Here is a 22,761-nt window from a genome sequence, read left to right as displayed (position 1 = left end):
ATATGGTCCCTCATCTGATTTCATATACTACCTTTCAGCTTTTATATGGCATCAGGGTTGGAGAGGAACCTTCTTATAATTGCAACATCTCTTCAACCTGAGTAGGGCTGGAATGAATTGGTAGAGGAAATTGTCCCTTGGAAGAGGAAATGCCATACCCTTGATGTGTAACAGGAACGCTTGAGCTTGGTGCGAAGTATGCCGATCTAACAGCTTATAGTAGCTACCCTCCTGTCATGCCTACCTCAGCCCAAGTGGAAAGGAGAACTTTTAGGTGTAGGAGAAGGAGGTCCCGGTTGAGGAGGGAAAGGTAGATGGAGTATACTGTTTATCTTGGTGTTGCCATGTTACAGTGCCTGAAGCACAGTAGTTACTGAAATGGAACACCGAAGTATGGAAGTAGGGCTAGTTTTTCAGAGCTTTGGTCTGCCTTTCGGTGATTTTCTTGGCTCTGCTCTGCTCTCTGTGTGGGATTCATCCTCAGGCTAGTAGCAAGATCACATCTAGACATGCATTGGCCAGGAAATCTCTTGCACAAGTCTACCAGCATACTTTTCCCTTCAGGTTTTATTGACCAGAATTAGGTCACATACACTTCCTAAGCAGTTATGACAAGGAGAATAGCACTATCATGGTTGGTTTCTACTAATCAGGATATATCCCCTGCAATTGGGAACAGAATCGTATTTCCCTAAGTTACATGGTGGAGGGAGGATGTTTAAAAAATTGTGGGAAGGAAGAATATGGGGGAAATGGATGTTAGAGAGGCAATCAATAGTGACCACCACATCTACTTGTTTTGAGAATGAAAATAAATAATGCATATAAATGCACTTTGAACTTTAAAGCATTGTACAAATAACGGATGAAAGATTAGAAAGCTGCGTCTATGTCACTATCTTAAATATGCTTAGGTATGAATATTTTAGGAGGTAGAAACACTGCTAGTTTTCTTATTGACTCACTTTGAGTCAATAAAATCAGTTATCTAAGTTGTAAGATTATACATTTTTTCCATGAAACTCATAAAGCTATTTTAACTTTAAATTAAAAATTGGTACCTGTAAACATATTAAAATTTTTTTCTGACTTGCTGCTCCCCTCCCAAAATTGCCCACACCTTTATCTCGTCAGATTTCTTTATTCGTCACACTTAGAGGAGAATAAGCACATTGAGAAAAGGGGAGTTTGTCAGTCACAGGAAAGGTTTGTTTTGAATCGTGGAATCCTAGTGAGGTAGGAGGAGGAAAGAACGGTTTTTACCTATCTTGAGAGCCGCAAAAAAAATAGTGGGGGAATGGGGAGGCAGGTGAGAATCACAGAATTTTAGAATTGAAGTGAATTATGGGAAGGTTGATTGAAATGCTCATATCACATACCTGGTTGGTAGAAGTTTCCTATCCTCATGGCTGATGTGGTGCTCTTTCTGATCAAGAGGTGGGAGGCCATGAAAAGATTTTGCCTACTTTGCGGTTTTGCTCAGGACCGTACTGTAAATCAGTCAGCCAAGTCCCTTCAGTACAGATATCTGTGTTCTCAGGCTTTGGAAAATTGTAGCCAGAGGTTTTTTTTTTTTTTTTTTTTTTTGTGGGCAAACAGACAAATCTTTTAATCTTCCCTCAAGCTGTCAACAATGACAACAGCAACACAAACGTGCATACACAGTAACCTCAGACCTGGCCTGCTTAAATGAAAATGCAGAAGCAGAATGTGTGGAGCAATTTATATATTTTTATTTTCAAGAAAGTTATCTTAAAAATTTCTCTGCCTTCAGTGTATGTAAAAGAAAAGAGTAAACACACATATATGTATATATACAGAATAAGTATACAGAATTATTTGTTGTAATTGTTGCAATTGTTGTTGTAAGTATACAGAATTAATCCATCCATTCCTTGGAAGGATATTTCTGTTAATAACATTTATAAATAGTGAGATTTGGTATGATTTTTATTTTTACACTTTTTATGCTTCTGTGTATTGTTTGGACTTTCAGCTATAATTTTGCATTATTTTTACCATCAGTAAAAATAGTAAATCTGTTTTTTTTTTTTGAGGGAGGAAAATAAAATCCTGGGGTGGGATGTTTTCTACCAGCTTAGCTTTTAACATAGAATTCTGTTTTTATTGTATATTACCTTGAATAAAGTGTGCCTTGAATTCGCTGATACTTTGTAATTGTCTTTATTTTTAAAAATGGACTAATTAAAATTATTTACCTTAAAATTTTATGTTGAAATTGGCCATATGACACCTTTTGATACAAGTGTGCTTTATAAAAGTAGTGGACTTCTGAATATTTTGTAATTGTTAATTGTGTTATCTGTTTTTAACTTGTTTGGTTTTGACTTGGGGTAGTATACTTGGCAGTGTATTAGAGCACGATATATTAGAGTCAAAGTTATAGTCAGAGTTTCCTTTAGTAAAAAGGGAAGTGAAAATATTTTTTTCCCTTACACCCAGCCTGTGTCCTGTTTATTTTCTATTTCTGTGAAATACTTATTTTATATTCTAGCATTGAATACTTTCAAATGGCAGTCAAAAATAGTTGGTCATGTAATAGGGAGAGAAGAGAGGAAATTCCTGGTATTCCATGAGTCTTACGGTGTGTAAATATATGGCTATGAGGCCTTTTAATAAAATCCTAATTTGGCTTGCAAAAATAACTTAGTACTGTTTTGGAGGTGAAACTAGTAGGTATCAGTTGTTGGTGACATTTTTAAAAAATTGGTATTTGTAGATGCATATTTTTATAAAACATTATTTTATTTTCTCCTTTTATTCCAGGGATCTGAAAACAGTATGGACCAAAAAATGGTATAAATCTTGAAGACGTGGAATCTTGTAATGCCAATTTTCATTAAAAAAATGGTAGAATATTTACTGAGTTATTTTTCTATCATAGGAGTGTCAGAGCATATTGTGGCTAATATTTCTTTATATATTTGAGATTCTGAAAATAATTGTAGTTAAAATATCAAAATGTAATTGCTCTTTAAAAATCATTCTTTTGAGTATTTTATGATATTCTGGAATGTGCATTGTGTGTTTATTGTATGCTCTACTATTTATCTAAATACCCTACTAATGAAGATTGTTTTTTGAAGACTGACTCAAAAATAATATTCTGAGCATTGGGAATGAGAATATCAAATAAGATAAAAGAAATTTTACTATATGCACTTGTTTAAAATCTTCCAACTGAAAATTAGTGTATTTTTTTCTGTGACAGACTAAACGAAAAAGAAAAATGAACATTTTTAAAGATAGTTCTTGCAGTCTTTGCTATAGGGCTGAAAGTGCTAACTCTTACTAATAGATGAGAGAAGAGGGTTTGTGGGGAAGCCAGCTTGTTCCAGTGGTTCTCAGCCCTGACTTCACATTAACATTTTCTGGGGAGCCTAAAAATAATGACAGTTATTGGGATTCTACCCGTGCTAATTTATATTTGAATCTAGGGATGGGGCCAGGGCATTGATATATTTTAGGATTTCTATGGGTGATTCCAGTTTGCTGCAGGGTTGAAAATCACTGATTTTTCTTTCTCTTTATACACATCTCTTAACTGTTTTCCTTTTAGTTTCAAGTTCTCTTTTTAATCAGGGATGGGGGTGTGAAGATGAGATAAGAAATGCATGAAAGTATTTGCAAGAGGACCAGATTAATGAACTAACTTCTCTTCATAGTTTCATACCCAGAATGCTTAGTGAGGCCACTGTATTCACTGTTCATTAGCAATTTTTGATAAGTATAGCACCAAAATTAGGGAACTTTTGATAAGTATAGCACCAAAATTAGGGAACTTTTGAAATTTGAAAACTTTGTTAAAGGGAAACTTATCAAGAGTAAATTAAGGCATCAGTTCAGATGCCCCTGGAAATCTTAAGAAACCTGAGTGATAAAAGCAATCATATCTTTAAAGTTACTATAAATTATAAGAAGGCAAGAATTGTTGCTAGTCAAAAGTTTATTAGTTTTAGGTTATATTTATCATATTTACAATATCGTTGAGTTGAGTTTTCATGGAACATGGAATGGAAGGGGCTTGAATGATTATTTAGCATAACTCACTCCTACCTCTTTACTCTCTCTTCTACCTTTGTTGATGAAGAACTGTCTCTGTTTTTTCCCCTCAGTGGAAATAGTTTACTTCAGTTATAGTATATTGTGTATATAGTATATTGTCTATATTGCATATAGTCATTAAATGTTTACATATAAATGCACTATGATAATGGGTTTTATGGTTATTGTATCTTGTCATTTATGACAAATCAGTGTCCTTTTTTGTGACTCATTTGATGTGTCTTCCTAGGTCACGAACACTCTTACCAGTTATAGCATTTTTCTTGTGACAAAATGAGAGCAAGCCATTTTATGATGAATTCAATATGTTAAATTCTATTCAATGAACATTATTTGCATGGTGGCAAAATTGGATTTGGCAGTTCTACAATGAATTTCAAGGGTTAGATTTCTGTAAACTGCCCTAGGGGGAGAATTTGTGGTAGAGAAATTTAGGAGTGGATAAAGTTTAGAGGGCATGTTATGTGTGAACCTGTGGAAGACTTTTAGAATTATTTTGAGTTTACCAAAATTCTACAATAAAATCAGCACATGGTAAAGAGGTTACCAGTAACATTTTGCACATACAATTAGTAATGGAGTAATGGGTGCTGTTCTACAGGACCATAAGTCCTTACCAACAATTCTAACGTCCAAAATGCTCTGAAAACCAAAAATTTTTTCTTGTATTTTGGCACAAATTGGTTTTTTCACAAAACCTGTTGTGAGTTGTCTTTATTTCATGTATTTGTAGGTTTCACTGCAGAAATAGTAAATATTTGATTATAGCGTACTGACTTAGACTTCTCTGTGCCATCCCAGCCTTCTCTAGGGGTGTTACAAAATATATGGTGTATACACGCTGGATCACCTGTCAAAAATCCCTCAAAATTCAGAATTCTAAGACATGTTTGACTTAAGGACTTTGAAAAAGGAATTGTGGAACTGCATTAATTTGCTTCTACCTCTTGTTTCTTGATAGAAACTAGTTAGAATCTTACTCCTCTGAGATGGAGTGTCAGTAAGATGCTAATAAATTTCTTTTGCTTTTTTCCCTTGTAAATATATCCATACCAGGAGGCACTTTATTTTAATCTGTGTTTGTTTTTTAGTAGTTGTTGAAAGCTTTTCTGGTTTTTTGACATTAAGTTATTAACCCTGGTCCTGTGGGCCCCACTGTGGTCCCAGAAGCATTGTGTAATGAGGATACTTGAGATGGAAAATGTTTGGGTAACTTTGACATAGCTGAGTATTCACAACACACTCTCTTTAGTCCTTGGGGTTATATAATTTTACCTCTGTGCATGGTAACTTCATGTCAAAGCACCTGCAGGCAGCCCTCTTTTTACATATCTTGGCTTCCTTTTTCATAACAGAAAGAAGCAGGGGTGTGGTTGCAATGTCTTTCTTTTAGTTTCCTTAAACTTCCTTAATTTGTTTTTAAGACTTCACTGCAAAAATCTTTATACCTACTCTGGCTTTCTTTTCTTCCTATTCTCTCTGTTTTTTTCCTTTTCTTTATTACCCCTCCTCCGCTTTAAAATAATATACCTCAACAAGAGAAGTTTATAATTATGGTATTGTGAATCAGAAAAGTGTCCTGCTTGCTGAAAAGGTGAAAGAAATAAATCTGCATATTCTGATATTTCCCTAAGAGGACCTTACTATGGGGAAAGACCATTGTACTGCTTGTGCAGGGATACTGTTCTGTGTATGTGGTCTTTGCTTTCTTTCCATCCATAAATACTGAAGGGTAATTGGATGGTGAACACTGTGGTACATACTTTTGTTTTCAGGAAGATTGGCCCTGAGGTAACATCTGTTGCCAATCTTCCTCTTTTTCTTTTTTCTCCCCAAAGCCCCAGTACATAGTCCTATATCCTAGTTGTAGGTCCTTCTAGTTCTTTTCTGTGGGACGCCGCCTCAGTATGGCTTGATGAGCGGTCAGTAGGTATGCGCCCAGGATCCGAACCAGGGAACCTCAGGTCAAAAGCGGAACACGTGAACCTAGCCGCTGTGCCACTGGGCTGGCCCCGGTACATGGTTTTTAAGCTGTGTGGGTTTTTTTTTTTTTTGTGAGGAAGATGAGCCCTGAGCTAACATCTATTGCCAATCCTCCTCTTTTTGCTGAGGAAGATTGGTCTGGGCCCATCTTCCTCTACTTTATATTGGGACGCTGCCACAGCATGGCTTGATAAGCAGTGCATAGGTCTGTGCCTGGAATCCGAACCTGCAGACCCAGGGCTGCCAAAGTGGAGTGCGTGAACTTAACGACTATGCCACCGGGCCAGCCCCTTAAGCTGTGTTTTTGAGTTCACGAAGATACCAGGCACTTCAAGGTAAAGTTCCTAATAGGAGTATTAGAACTCACATGGTTAGGTTATATGCGCTTGCTCTGTGCTCTGAAAGCACTGTAATTCTCTTGTAGTACATGTCATACTTTATATTATTGTTTAAGCTATGTGATGGTGATTGTCTTGTTTGTCATTTGTATTTCCCGTGTTTGGCACATACTAGGCCTCTAATGATTATTTGTTGAATGAATAGATTAATCATTTTACTTTTTTTATTAGGGAGAATTTTAACATAGAAGAGCCTTGATTAAATGCCTCTTGAGGCACCATGCTCACCCCAAACCAATTTAGTTTGCATCCTCACAGTTGTATGAGACAAATATCAAACAAATAAATTGACCCTAAAATAAATAATAAACATAAGCATCTGCCTTAGTTACTCAGGCTTAAAAGTAGAGAAATACATTATAGAAAGATTTTTTTTGATGGTAGAAGTTGAAATTAAATGGATTTATGGGCTAGCCAGAAAATTTAGTTAAAAGAAATATTCCATTGTTTGAGAATGTCAGTTAGTTATGATTTTGTTGTAAGATTTTTTATGTTAAATAAACAGTTTTTCTCTGTATCTGTTTTAAATTTTCATATACTAAAATTCTCTCCACCCACAATCAAGATACAAAACAATTCCATCACCCCAAAATATTCCCTCATGCTGCACCTTTGTAGTCAGCCCCTTCTTCCACTCTCGGCCCCTAGCAACCACTGATTTGTTCTCTGTTCCTATAATTTTGCCTTTTCCAGAATATCGTATAAATTGAATCATGTGGTATGTAGCCTTTTGAAGCTAGCTTCTTCCTCTTTGCAGCGTGCATTTCAGATTCATCTGTGTGTAGCGTGTATCAGTACCTTCTTTTTGCTGCTGAGCAATATTCTGTTACGTGGATGTACCTCAGCGTGTTTATCCATTCACCACTTGAAGCCCTTGTTTCTAGTTTTTGGTGATTATGAATAAAGCTGCCGCAAATGTTTGTGTGCAGGTTTTTTTGGTGAATCTAAATTTTCATTTCTCTTGGGTAAGTTTCTAGCATTGGAATTGTTGGGTCATATGGCAAGTGTATGTTTAACTTGATAATAAACTGCCAAACAGTTTTCCAAAGCAGCTGTACCATTTTGCGTTCCCACCAGCGATATAGAAGGAGTTCCAGTAATAAGCAGTTCCTAAAATTTAAGTTGGCTATTTTGAATTACTTTTTAGTAATTAGTTTGATTGCACACAAGAATATCATGACAATCATATTAATTCTGAACACGATATTTTTATTGTTGTAGATCTGTCAGAGACAGTGATTTAGGGGAGCCTCACTTGTCAGTGAATTCAGACTTTACTATGCTTTGGAACAATTCTTTCTTGCTCAGATAACGCAGCCCTGATCTCTGTAAGAAAAAATAGGCCTTAACCCTGGTGGTCATATTGGTGATTAAGGTGCCTTTGGACCAATTCTGTGTCTCTGTCTTTGGGCTACAGCACTTACTTTGGGGAAGGATTCTCTTGGTTTGGACTGGGCAGAAGGAAATCCTTCCTCTGGAGAAGTGGTTATACTTTCAGCTTGCTTCTATCACCTGTTGCATGTTTTCATTCTAGAATTTTGTGGAAATCAACTTGGCTATTTATGATTTACTGTCAGTTACACTATTAAATCCTTTCTATGACGAGAGTTGACAGTATTAGCTTCATAATTACAATTCTCAAATGTTAATACCCTTGAATGAATGTTTTAAATTTGTGACCTTTGCCTACACTAGACTGTTATTTGTAATTGTATATTTTTATAAATTAGGAAATTAGTTAAGAAGAAAGAATATAACTTTGTTATGAAAACCATGTGTAAAACAGCTACAGACTTTTCTGGAGTACTTTCTCATTTATCTGGCATTATCAGGGAATGACCTGTTGGGTAAATCTGAGGATTGAATTTATACAAAAATATTTTCTTACTGTAGTTTTTTTAAAATGAAAAAATTTACAGTATTGTTTTCTCAGTGTTTTCTAAACATATTCAGGTCTTTTCTTGCTGATTCAGGGCTCTTGTTCTGAACATCAGTTATAAAGTGTGCTGTTATGCATAGATGTCTGAATTTATTGAGGTGTATAAAGTTGTTTGTCTTCCTTGTTCTCTGTCATATTTTTACTAGTCACCTCAATTTTTCCATTTTAAGTTTGATTTCTACTGTAAAATTATTAGAATTATTTTAAAATTAAGTGGAGTTTAGGGGATCTTACTATTTAATGAACAGAATATGTATTTTGTGACCTCCTTTAATAAAGTTTTTTTCTTCTGATTCATAGCTATGTTTTGGAGAGTTGAATTACAGTATAAATGACCTTTGATTTGTGAAGTGTTATTCCACTGCTTGTAGTATCTCTTAGAGCTATAAATTGCCTGCCTGCCCATGCCTTTTTCTTTCCTCCTTTATTTGAAAAAGAGATGATCATATATATTAACATTCCTAAACTTCTGAGAGGTAGTTCATTTGTTCGTTCATTTCCTCATTTATTCACCAAACTTTTAACCAATGTCTGCTGTGTGCTGTGTATTATAATAGATAATGGGGAGACAGTTGAATAAAATATGATCCCTGCCCTTGAGGATGTCAGATTAAAAAATTGGCTGTCTCAAAGTTAAAGAGTAAAAACGTTGTCCCCTGTCTTTCCTGTAAATTGGTAGTGAGATGTAGAGATTTGATCAGATTCAGTTTCAGTTACTTTCTTCCATCAGGAAGATCAGTTGTTGTCTTTCTTTTTGTGATGTTAGTGGCAATTGATGATCTTCCCTGGTTCTGTTAGTTCATTAGGAGTTGCATAATGATGATATTTGAATTCTGTCATTCATTACTCAGTTATTAGTCTGGAATACATTTAAAGAGAAAATTCCCCTCATCAGTTAGAGTTGATCTTCATTATTCTCAGATTCCATATTTGCAAATTTGTCTATTTGCTAAAATTTATTTGTAACCCCCAAATCAATATTCCTGGTGCATTCCTAGTCAGCCACGGACATGAGCGTGTGCAGAGTGGCAAAAAATTTGAGTCACTTGAATGCATGTTCCTTGCTGAAGTTGAACAAGATGATGCTCTGCCTTCTTGTTTTGCTTTTTGGTGCCTATTTAGTGCTTTTTGGGGGTGATTTTGCTGTTTAAAATGGCCCCCAAGCATAGTGCTGAAGTGCTGCCTAGTGTTCCTAAACTCAAAAACACTGTGACTTGCCTTATGGAGAAAATGTGTGTGTTAAATGAGCTTTGTTCAGGCATGAGCTATAGTGCTGTTGGCTGTGAGTTCAATGTTAATCACTCAACAGTGTATTAAATAAAGTGTCTTTAGACAGAAACACACATTAAACAAGGTTATATAGTGATCAGTTGATGAAAATGTGACCAGAGGCCAGCAGGAACCTAACCCTGTATTTTCCCTAGGAGCAATGGTTCAGTGTTCACTATTTCAGTGTTTGCAGAAACTTTATAGAACGTAACTTCTGCCAATCAACTGTTTTCGGTTTTGCTGAGGTAGAGGAGAATATCTTTTTTAATTGATATAAAAAATATACTACAGAAAGTTGGGAGTCATGGAAGTAGATAATTATGAGGCTTTTCTGGGGCAAATTCATTGCTATATCCCTGGCACCTTAGACTGTACCTGGTGCAGGGTACATACTTGATAAATCTCTGTTGAGTGAAAGTAAGTGCCCCAAAATGGAACGTGACTTTCCTTGATGGCTTGGAGTTTAAATTTAATATAATTTCTGTGTTTGGGGTTTGCAGTCAAGTTGGTGTTTATAGATAGTGAGATAACCCGCTCATAGAGATTGACGTGGTGAATATTTCAGTAATATAAATTTAGTATGACCTCTACTTGATTTTTGATTCCCATCATGCTTAAAGGGGCAGGAGAGGAGGGTGTGCATATAATAAATGCTTAGGAGGGGCTGGACATTTTCAAATTAAACATTACCTCTTCTTCGAACCATTGAGACTTATTAGCTGTGATAAGGGGTATTACCAATGAGAGTATAAATTCACCTGTGAAATTGAAAAGAGGAGGCATAAAAGACATTTTGCGGATCTGTGACAGATAGGATCTAATCAACAGTCCTATCCTAGCTACTGGAGAACAGTCAGACCTGGATAATTAGAAAATTTATTTTATCAAACTTTCAGTAATATTTATATATATATTAATAAGATTTAGATTTTAATAAAGTTCCTCATTTAAAAATTGACTTAGTTATAACTGATTATAATATAGTATGTTTTGATACTCCTGTGCTGTTATATATTATATAGTAGCCTTCAAATAGAAATATGTTTTGACCACAAGTCATAGAAATATATTTACCACAACCTCTAGAAATATATTTTACATTGTGACCCAGTGATACATATACATGCATGTAAAGGACCAAAACAGGGCCAGCCCCGTGGCTTAGCGGTTAAGTGCGTGCGCTCTGCTGCTGGCGGCCCGGGTTCAGACCCCGGGCGCGCCCCGACGCACTGCTTCTCCGGCCATGCTGAGGCCGCGTCCCACATACAGCAGCTAGAAGGTTGTGCAGCTATGACATACAACTATCTACTGGGGCTTTGGGGGGAAAAAAAAAATAAATAAATGACCAAAACAAATGTCATTAATCAGAACTATTGTTATTACATGTGTGCACTTCATTTTCTTTTCTGTTCGGTACTACTTCATTTAAAAAACTGCTGCTTGAGACCCATTGATTCGTTTAATGATCCACTAACGGGTCGTGATCCACAGTTTGAAGAACACTGCTCTAATAGAACTGGTAGTAATTTTTAAGGGCTAGAATTTCCTGAATCTTAATAGGAATATACAAAGGACATCACTGAAATCAAGTTTCAAAAATGTAAAGTGTTGTAGATGATAGTTATTAAATATTTCTGAGACAAAATAAGTTTCTGTAGTATGTAATTAGACAAATTGATCTCCATTTTTGACATTACGGTTAATGATTTAGCTTTTAAAAATAAAGTGTTTAGTCTTTTCTTAGACGACCACAGTTGAGCTCATGCCAGAAACCAGTAACTGGGACACTTGCTGCTAATAGAAGCATGTGATGTAACGGCTAGCCATCACATCACAAATATCCTTACTCATTTAAATTTTGGAGAGGCATGGAGACATGTAATGTAATTTTTGTAAAAACTGAATAAGGCATTTGAAACACTGAATGGGTCATTTCATATACTAAATATGGACTTTTTCATTTAAGATAATGAAGCAGTGAGAAATCTGTGACAAGCAACGTAAAAAAATAGTTTTAAAATTTCTATTCCTTATAATTTTGTATTTGCAAAGAGCATTGAATAATATGCTGAACATGAAGAGATACCTACAAAAACTTTTAATACTTAATATTGCAGTTACATGAAACAGTTGTTGCAAGAATGTTTTGGATGCTTGGTAGAGTATTAATAATCATTTTTTAAAATTTAGAACTGCTCATTAATGTTTACTTGAAAGCTTGAGCTCTGGGTGGTTTATGAGGTAGATCAAACTATGCCGATATGTTCTCGGACTACTTTATTTTATCTAGTTGCAACCTAAAGGAGGTCAGTTTGCTCTGTAATGTCCTAAATTATTGGGCCATGCAGATTAGAGCATCTGATCTTCTATTTTGTGTTTTGAAGATTCATCAGTGGTCATCAAATTAGTAGTATGCCGGTGGCCTACATTTCTACTCATATAATCAGATTATGTCTAATGTTTTCTGTATTGAGCAGCTCATTTTTATCTGTATTAGTGGATGTTACTACATCAAAATTGTAATTGTTTATGAAAGCAAAGCAGTTGATTATTTGTATTTGTTCATCTGTTCTCGAGGATAATTTAAAATAGCATCCATTTGATAAATTTTGTCTTTTTAATTTAGATATTTAAGTAAGTCAGTTTGCTGAGAATAATGATAAAATCAAACATAATTTGTAAATATTTTGAAACTGTTTATGCACATTCATATAGCTTTATGCACATTAACTAAATGCATATCCATTCTTTTTTGGTTGTAGAAGGTTTAAGCTTTCAGTTAAAGGGGTAATATCTCTTATAAAAATTAAGCCATATAAATCATTATTTTATTTGTGTTATAAGAAATTGTAAGCCAGGCTTATTCCTATGAAACTTTCTTCTCTCAATAGTTTTTATTTCTATAAATGCCTAATTTTTAAGTTTTCAAGCTATATTTTTCCATTCTCTTCCTTGTGATTTTTTTTTTCTTGTGAGGAAGATCAGCCCTGAGCTAACATCCGATGCCAATCCTCCTCTTTTTTGCTGAGGAAGATTAGCCCTGGGTTAACATCCATGCCCTCTACTTTATATGGGTTGCTGCCACAGCACGGCCCGCCAAGCAGTGCGTCGATGCATGCCCAGGATCCGAACTGGCGAACCCCGGGCTGCCACAGCGGAGCACGTGCACCCAACCGCCTGCACCACCGGGCAGGCCCCTCTTTCTTGTGATTTTTGAATTTAAAACTTCTGAGAGAAGTTTTCAGTTAGTATACTATTGATTGCATCTGTAGGTGTAATACAATACTAGGATTATTTGTGGGCTTTTAAAGCAACTGGTTTAATTTTAATGGACACTCTGAATCTTGTATCTACTCATATTCCTGTTTTTGCTTGAGTACTAGAAAACAGAAAAATAAATTTAAGTATGGGTACCGAACGGCATGGTATCCATTTTGTATGTTAGTATTACATAGTTTTATTTCCAACATTATTTTACTTCCCCCCTAATTTCCTTCCCTAAAACTTTTCTCAGTCTTTTTGCAGTGTGTGTATTGTAAACTGCCCTAAGTACTTTTCTATAACAAGGTTAGCTTTTAAATAAAGTACAGATGTTATTTAGTTTTTAGGATAGATTGTTTCTAAGAATATAGTTTGGTCAGAAAATAACGATATACTTTTCAGTGATTCTTAACTTTTTTAGGGTCGTAAAATCTGTGGACAATCCGTTGAAAGCTATGGATTCTCTTTTAAGAAAATGCTTAGGAAGTCCATGGATTTCAGGTTAACTCCATAACTGTCTTTGGTATTGGTGAACTCTATTTTCATTCAAAGCAAAGCAAAGCAAACCAAAACAAAAATTTTGATTTGTAGAGGCACTCAATACTTTACTATTCAGTCATTTGAGATATTCTTATCAAGTTTTGACAGTGTTTTTGTTATTTATTTTAGGATAAAAGTTACCTGTTTGTTCATAGTAGAATTAATATTTTTATTACATTAATGCCGGTATATGGTAAAATATTAAAGCAATACAGAAGGATGTATAACTAATAGTCTCTTACCTCATATCTCCAGTCTGAATTTTTCAATAGATAAAACCACTTTTTTTTTCTTGAGGAAAAATTAAAAGCCTCTCATTAGGTTATAAAAGGAGAAAAGAACATTCCTTTGAACAGCATCATTTAATCAGGATCCTTGATAGAAGAAAATTTGATGTTTAAAGGATGGGTCATTTTGGTATTTTTCAGGAAGGAGTACTCTGAAGCTAAAAAGCAATTTATTAAGTTTTCACAAACTTTAATATTTTAAAGTATATAACTCTCCCACGTCTAGTTCTAGATTCCCTCCTCTCTCCCAAACCCCATTTGTAAACTATCTCTGTCTGAGGTTGTTTGAAACCACTTTTAATTATTTCAGTTTTAAATGCTTTAGGTGGTTATTTCCATAACTTAAAATAATGTGTATATACTTTTCTCTTTGACTGTATGTCACATTTCGCATTATCTTTTTTCTAATTTTAATTTTATTTTTTCAAGCTTTATTGAGGCATAATTGACAAATTGTATATATTTCAAGTAAACAGTGTAACTTTTTGATTTATGTATACATTGTGAAATGATTACCACAATCAAGTTAATTGACACATTCATCACCTCACAGTTACCTTTTTTTTTTGTGGTGAGAACAGTTAAGATCTACTCTCTTAGCAAATTTCAAGGATACAGTATAGTATTATTATCATCATCATGCTGTACATTAGATCCTGAGAACCTATTGATCTAATAACTGAAAGTTTGTTTCCTTTGACCAGCATCATTTCACTCAGCCCCTGGCAACCAGTATTTGACTCTGTTTCTATGAGTGTTGACTTTTTATTTTTTTGGTGAGAAAAATTGGTCCTGAGCTAACATCTGTTGCCAATCTCCCTCTTTTTGCTGGAAGAAGATTGGCCTTGAACTAACATCTGTGCCAGTCTTCCTTTATTTTGTATGTGGGTCACCGCCACAGCATGACTTGATGAGTGGTGTAGGTCCACACCTGGATGCGAGCCCATGAACCTGAGCTGCTGAAGTGGAGCGCACCGAACTCAACCACTACACTGCCAGGCTGGACCCCCCACCCCCCCGTTTTTGTTTTTTTTTTTTTTTAGATTCCACAAATAAGTGATACCACATAGCATTTGTCTTTCCCTGTCTGGCTTATTTCACTTAGCATAATGCCCGTCAGATTCATCCATGTTGTCAAAATAGCAGGACTTCCTTTTTTTTTTTATGGCTGTGTAATATTCCGTTGATTATACCATGTTTTCTTTATCTCTTCTTCTTCTTCTTTTTTTTTTTTTGTGAGGAATATCAGTCCTGAGCTGACATCTGCCAATCCGCCTCTTTTTGCTGAGGAAGACTGGCCCTGGGCTAACATCCATGCCCATCTTCCTCCACTTTATATGGGACACTGCCACAGCATGGCTTGACAAGCAGTGTGTCGGTGCGCGCCCGGGATCCGAACCAGCGCATCCCGGGCCGCTGCAGTGGAGCGTGCTCACTTAACTGCTTGTGCCACTGGGCCGGCCGCTCTTTATCTCTTCTTCTGTCAGCAGTCACTTAGGTTGTTTTCATATCTTGGCTATTGTTAATAATGCTGCAGTGAACATGGGAGTGCAGATATCTCTTTGAGATACTTATTTCGTTTCTTTTGTATATATACCCATAAGTGGGATTGCTGGATCATATGGTAGTTCTATTTTTAATTTTTTGAGGAACCTCCATTCTGTTTTCCGTAATGGCTGTACTGATTTATATTCCTACCAACAGTGCACCAAGGTTCCCCTTTCTCCATATCCTTACCAACATTTGTTGTCTCTCGTCTTTTTGATACTAGCCATCCTAACAGGTGTAAAATGATGTCTCATTGTGGTTTTGATTTGCATTTCCCTAGTGATTAGTGATGTTGAGCACCTTTTAATGTACCTGTTGGCCACTTGTATATTTTCTTTGGAAAAATGTCTGTTTGGGTCCTTTGCCTATTTTTAATCACATTATTTGTTTTTTTGCTGAGTTGTATGAGTTCCTTATATATTTTAGATATTAACTCCTTATCAGACATACAGTTTGCAGACATTTTCTCCCAATCCATAGGTTGCCTGTTCATTTTGTTGATGGTTTCCTTTTAGCATAGATGCCTTTTAGTTTGGTGTAGTCCTACTCGTTTATTTTTACTTTTGTTGTCTATGCTTTTGGTATCATATCATATCCAGAAAAATCATTGCCAAGACCAATGTCAAGAAGCTTTTTCCCTATATTTTCTCCTAGGAGTTATGGTTTCAGGTGTTACATTTAAGTCTTTAACCCATTACGAGTTAATTTTTGTGAGTGATGTAAGATGGGGATTCAGTTTCGTTCTTTTGCCTGTGGATATCTAGTTTTGTCAACACCAATTTTTTTTTTTTTTTTTTTTGGTGGGGAAGATTAGCCCTGAGCTATCATCTGTTGCCAATTCTCTTCTTTTTGCTGAGGAAGGCTGGCCCTGGGCTAACATCCATGCCCATCGTCCTCTACTTTGTATGTGGGACGCCTGCCACAGCATGGCTTGATAAGCAGCACGTAGGTCCGTGCCTGGGATCCCAACCTGTGAACCCTGGGCTGCTGACGCAGAGCATGCGAACTTAACTCCCTAACCACTAGGCCAGCCCCAGCACTGTTTTATTTTTGGTCCTCATTTTTCTTTTTATTGAGGTATAATTGACATATAACATTATACTAGTTTCAGGTGTACAAGGTAATGATTTGATGTTTGTATATATTGCAAAACAATCACCACAGTAAGTCTAGTTAACATCCCTCACCATACATAGTTAGAAAAAATTTTTTTCCTGTGATGAGAACTTTAAGATCAACTCTCTTAGCAACTTTCAAGCATGCAATACAGTCAACACCATTTATTGAAGACACAGTCCTTTCCCCATTGTGTGTTCTTGGTGCCCTTGTCAAAGATTGGTTGACCATATATGCATGGATTTATTTCTGGGCTCTCTAGTCTCTTCTGTTGTTCTATGCATCTGTTGTTATGCCAATACCATACTATTTTGATTATTATAGCTCTGTAATATAGATTGAAGTAAGGAATTGTGATGCTGCCAGCTTTGTCCTTCTTTCTAATTGCTTTGGCTATTTGGTGTGTTTTGTGGTTCTGTATGAATTTTAGGATTGCTTTTTCAATTTCTGTGAAAAAAGCCATTGGAATTTTGATAAGAATTGCATTAAATCTGTAGATTGCTTTGGGTAGCATAGACCTTTTAACAATATTAATTCTTCTAGTCCAAGAACACAGGATATTGTATTTGTGCCTTCTTCAGTTTCTTTCATTAATGTCTTATAGTTTTTAGTGTACAGGTCTTTCAACTATTTGGTTAAGTTATTTCTAAGTATTTTATTCTTTTTGATACTGTTGTAAATGGGATTGCTTTCATAATTTCTCTTTCAGAGAATTCATTGTTAGTGTATAGAAATGCGACTGACTTTTGTATGTTGATTTTGTATCCTGCAACTTTACTGAATTTGGTTATTATATCTAACAGTTTTTTGGTAGAGTCTTTGGAAACATCATATCAAAACTTATGGGATGCAGCAAAAGCAATTCTAAGAGGGAAATTTATAGTAATAAATGCCTACATTAAGAAAAAAGAAAGATCTCAAACAAACTTAACTTTACACCTTAAGGAGCTAGAAAAAGAATAAACTAAGCCCAAAGTTAGCGTAAGGAAGGAAATAATAAAGATCAGAGCAGAAAAAATGAAATAGAGACTAGAAAAACTATAAAAAAAAGTTAACGAAGCTAAGAGCTGTTTTTTTTAAAAGATAAAATTGACAAACTCTTAGCTAAACTAAGGAAAAAAAAGACTCAAATAAAATCAGAAATGATTGAGGAGATATTACAACTGATACCACAAGAATATGAAGGATCATAAGAGACTACTAAGAGTAATTATATGCCAACAAATGGGATAATCTGGAAGAAATGAAGTCCTAGAAATATAGAACCTACCAAGACTGAATCAGAAAGAAATAGAAAATTTGGATAGCCAATAACTACTAAGGAGATTGAATTAATAATCAAATATCTCTGAACAAAGAAAAGCCTAGGACCAGATGGCTTTACTGGTGAATTCTACCAAACATTTAAAGAATAATTAACACCAATTCTTCTTAAACGCTTCCAAAAAATTGAAGAGGAGGGAACACTCCCAAGCTCATTTCACCAGGCTAACATTAACCAAAGCCAGATGAGGGCACTACAAGAGAAGAAAATTATAGGCCAATATCCCTAATTTGTATAGTTGCAAAGATCCTCAGCAAAATATTAGCAAACTGAATTTAACAGAACATTTAAGGGATCATACACCATGATCAAGTGGGATTTATCCCTTGGATACAAGTATGGTTCAACATATGCAAGTCAATAAATGTGATAACCACAGTAACAGAATGTAGAATAAACATTGTTATGATCATCTTAATAGGTGCAGAAAAAGCATTTGACAAAATTCATCATGCTTTCATGATAAAACTCTCAACAAATTAGATACAGAAGGAATGTACCTCAACATAATAAAGGCTACATATGACAAGCCCATAGCTAACATCATAGTCAATGGTGAAAGGTTGAAAGCTTTTCCTCTAAGATCAGGAACAAGAGAAGGATGCTCGCTCTCACCACTTTTATTCAACATAGTACTGGGAATCGTAGCCAGTGCAGTTAGGCAAGAGAAAGAAGTAAAAGGTTCCAAATTGAAAAGGAAGAAGTAAAATTGTCTTTGTTTGCAGATGCTTTATCTCTTAATTCTCTACTAAGAGTGATGAGATTTTGGCTCACATACTCCCACTTCCCCTTCTGTCTTTAGATGTTTGGATAGTTATTATGTTTACTTTATTTATTGCTTACCTTTGACACTTTTAATGTTCTTCTCTCTTTTTTGTTCCAGCAAATTTACATTATCTCTTTGCTCTGTCTTCATAAGGTGCAGATATTCTTCTTTCTATCCTTCCTTCTACCTCTTCTACTCCCTCTTAACAGCTGAGCTTCTGTCAGATGTAGTCTTATTTTAATACTATTAAGGTTGGAAAAATTTATATTCTCTTCTGTAACATTTATCTTGCATTTTTTAGGTAAGATTGATTCTAAAAGCTGAAAATCAATTAACCATGCTTATGCTATTAGGACTTGTGGTAGAACCAAATAGTATGCTAGGGTTACTTTTTTTTTTTTTTTTTGATTAGCACTCTGTGTGCCCTTTTTCTTAATTTTCTCTGTCCTCTCTATTAATTTCTATTGCTAGTTGGAAGTTAGAGGTATTGGATTGCTTCTTTCTGTCTCTTTTCTTTTACTTTCTGTTTCTTTATATTTTTGTTTTACGTATTAGGATTGTTCCCCACTTTGTCTTTGATTATTCTATGTTATGTAGCATTATTTTTTTATTCTATGTATATATTATTATTCTTCTCAAAAGCCTCTGAGGATCTAATGGTTTTTATTTTCTGTTGTTTTTAAGTTCTCTTCTGTTTTTTCAGTGATCTGCTTCCTCTAGATTTTTAAATTTGCTTTTTTTTGTGGTATTTTTCTTTCCTATCATTAGCTTTTTTCGAAAATCTTGTGGTTCTTGATTGGCAGTTCATATTTGTGAATGAGGAATTAGGTTAATATTTTGGGGTAAATGGGTTTTTTTTGCTGTTTTGTTTATTTTGCTGTCTTTTTCTTCATCAGTCTCTTGGAACACTGTGTATATGGATGGGGTTTATTGACTAGCAGATTCCACATAGGGTGAACACAAAGTGCCAGATTTTATTCTGTCATGCCAGCGTATACCTCTCCTGCCCCCCTCCTCATTCTCCTTTGGAACTTCCTTTGGTTTCTTTATAGATTTGTTTTTGTTGTATTTTCTTTTACACAGGAGATAGTAACAATAGTAACAATTATTCCACTGCTCCATTTTGTCCCTGCCTCTCTTCCCTTTTTTACTGCTGCTTACTGTTTCATCTGCCTTCCTCTAGGAAGCCTTGCTGGACTTCTGTATGGCAGATCAGCTTTTTACTCAGCTGTGGTCTCTTCTGGCACTTAGTTTGGGCATTAGCTTCCTTCATTGTTTCATCTGTCAGTATGCACTTCTCTTCTTCCCATCTTCCAAAAATTTGGTAATATTTCTTGTCTACCTCTAAGTCTCTATTGATATGGATATACAAAATTATAGTTAACTCCTTAAAAAAATCTAATATCGCTCTAAAATCTAATTTCCTACTATGAAGGGTATATCATAGTAGGAAAACACATTGCAGTTTTGTAGGTTAATGTTTTGTTTCCTCTGCTGTTGTGTATATAAGTGGTCTTTTTGTTCATAAATGTTTCGGAGCCCTGCATACATGAGTGGGGCTTGTTGACTGGTGGGTTTCCCCTGCCCCAGGTTGGCTCAGATTAGGATCTGGCAACATTGAGATATTGTAGATACTTACAGCATAGGCTGACAAGAGGGAGCAGACTGATGCTGCATATCCAGGTAGAAAGGCATAGTCCAGACTTTGGGGTGTAAGAGAATTAGCAAGAACAACACTAGAGGTAAAGTGGGTAAGAATATGAACTCAGGAATCCACCTCTTTGTAATCGTATTCTTGCTATACTAGTTACTAACTTGATGATGTTGGTCAAGTGGTGTAATTTCTCTGAATTTTAGTTTCCTTATTGGTAAAAATAGAGATTGTAATAGTACCTTACAATTGTGATAATTGATGAGTTAATCTATTTAAAGTATGTAACTTAGTAAGTGTTCAGCAAATGGCAACTAGAGAGATTTTACACAAAAATCCAGGTTTCTGGGTTTTCTTAAAAAATTAGAATATCTAGTATTCCTGAATGGCAACAGTTGTTTACAGCTGAGTAGTAGCTGCCTCTTTTAAATGGAATATTTGCTTTCTAGTTTGCCATAGCCCCCATTTTTCCTTATTGTCTTACACTTCTCTTGATTCACTCATTTGTTCCCTGCCTTGCCTGTTTTGACGTTTGGATTTGTGACTCTTGGTCTACTGGTATTAGGTATAACTAGAAGAATATCTGCAGTTTTCAGAACTGATTTTTTTTGGTGTTAGGATGAATTACTACAGAAGGCAGAAACACAGATAATATCAGAAGAGTAGTTCAGGCAAAGGATTGCCATCTCATTCAGGAAATTATTGGGAACACTTGTAGCATAATGGTTGGCATGTGAGGTTCAGTGATGTGCTTCAGGTGAATGAAGAGCCTGATGTTAGGAGTTTTGGTGATATGTAACTGGGAGGGCTCTAGGTATGAATCATACAGCTGAAACCTAGAAATCTTTAGAGATAGAAAGAACTCATTTATTAATCTATAATATCTATTGACTGTCTTAGGTGCCTGGCTAGTGTACTAGATTCAGAGATCACAAAGTTACATGTAATAAGAGTCCTTGTCATCAAATATAACAGGCAATTATAATACTGTGGACAATATAGGAGTATTCTTAGAAATCTCCTAGTCTAATCCTTCTATTTTACAAGTATTAAAATAAACTTAGACAGATTAAGCCTTGCCCAAAGTCTCACAACTAGTTGGAGTTCCAAAACTTATTTTTTTCTAATGCTGTGCTCTTTTTAGTACATAGACATGCAGGCAGCGTCAAAGAGGTCTGGAAGCAGATAGCGTGGATCCCAAGACCTGGGAAAACTGGTGTATTGAGCAGGGTACAAAGATTGAGACTTAGATATGAGAGAAGGTTATGTTACCTTATATAAGACTTACTCTTAGAAGATTGAAGCTAGAGATTCTTCTTGGGGGCTTGAAGAAGTAAGTGGCTGTGTCAGAGAAGCCCATGTTGCAAGGAACTATATGCACCCTGTAGGACCTGAAGGTGGCCTCCATCTGAGAGCCAGCAAAAAGCTGGAGCCCTCAGTTATACACTACAAGGATATGAATTCTGCCCACAATCTGAAGGAGCTTGGAAGAGGATTCTTTCCCACTTTAGCCTCCAGATGAGAATGCAGCCTAGCTGATACCTTGAATGAAGGCTGTGAAACCCTGAGCAAATGACTCAGCTGAGCCGCGCCGAGAATTCTGATCCATGGAAATTGTGAACTAATAAATGTGTATTGCTATAAACCGGTAAGTTTTTGGTAATTTGTTACATAACAGTAGAAAGCTAATACTTTTGGTCATATCCAAGTATATTGTATTCTGTGTCTTTATATAATAAACGGTTCTTTGACATCTGATTTGAAATACATAATCCACACTCTACTGTGCCTTGAAAGCATGACAGGAGAGTGATGTCAGCATCATGGCAGAGTGAGCTCTTCCCTTAGACTCTCCCCCCTAAGATACAGCATAAAGGACATTCATAAACCAACAGAGGACATTCACACAACACAAGAGATGTCTGAGAGACCCATGCAGCCATACATCTGAAGGTGGAGGTGCTGGACCCCCCAGGAGGAAGTGGAAGGAGGTAAGGAGAGCTCCTCTCCCTCCCCAGCAGTGACCCAGGGCTCAGGACTGCATACGGCTCTGAGAAAAGAGTGGGGAGAGGTGACTCTCCGTGAGAACACCTTCGCTCTCCAAGTTACTTCACAGCCCAGGGGAAGCTCCACACAGAGGAGCCTAAGCTGTTGTGGGGGTGTCTTCATCAAGCCAGCACCCCAGGAGTGCAGATATCGAGGGCAGAGGGAGAATGCCCCTGGGATCACAGGGTGTCTTCATCAAGCCAGCACCCCAGGAGAGCAGATAGCGAGGGCAGAGCAAGAACGCCTGTGGGATCGTGCACGCGAAAGAGAGTGCCCGTCCCTCCGCCTGGTGCTCCAGCTTGGCTGGTCGGCCAGAGCGCCCACGCATGTATTAGAAAAGCAGCAGCTTCGAGTGAGTGAGGGAGCCGGCAGTTGCAGATGGGCCCTGTCAGCATAGATTCCAGAGGATGGGCACAGTCGTCATGGATCACCATGAGCTCAGAGTACGCAGCTCGTGACCCCCACCAGTGGTGGCAGGTGGAATCTGTGACCAAATACAATCACTATGTGAAAGCACAAATCCATGCTATCAAATAGTACAAAGAAG

At 36.2% G+C, this 22,761-nt stretch overlaps 1 protein-coding gene across 15 annotated transcripts in view; it reads left to right on the top strand.

The window, feature by feature from the left end:
• CSNK1G3 (casein kinase 1 gamma 3) overlaps positions 1–22,761 on the top strand; it is a 112,885-nt gene that overhangs the window by 6,111 nt on the left and 84,013 nt on the right. For 2 of the 15 annotated variants that reach the window (XM_087429869.1, XM_087429867.1), the window contains exon 2: positions 2,788–2,871. The exons of 12 other annotated variants lie outside the window; for them this stretch is intronic. The gene's annotated coding sequence lies outside the window, so the exon portion shown is untranslated. The remainder of the gene's footprint in view (positions 1–2,787; positions 2,872–22,761) is intronic. One more of the 15 variants, XM_087429868.1, reaches the window with a different exon arrangement.

Source organism: Ceratotherium simum, chromosome 4 (genome assembly GCF_057802395.1).
Source record: "Ceratotherium simum simum isolate JZ-2026a chromosome 4, ASM5780239v1, whole genome shotgun sequence".
Classification (NCBI taxonomy): domain Eukaryota; kingdom Metazoa; phylum Chordata; class Mammalia; order Perissodactyla; family Rhinocerotidae; genus Ceratotherium; species Ceratotherium simum.
This window is presented reverse-complemented; position numbering and strand designations above follow the sequence as displayed.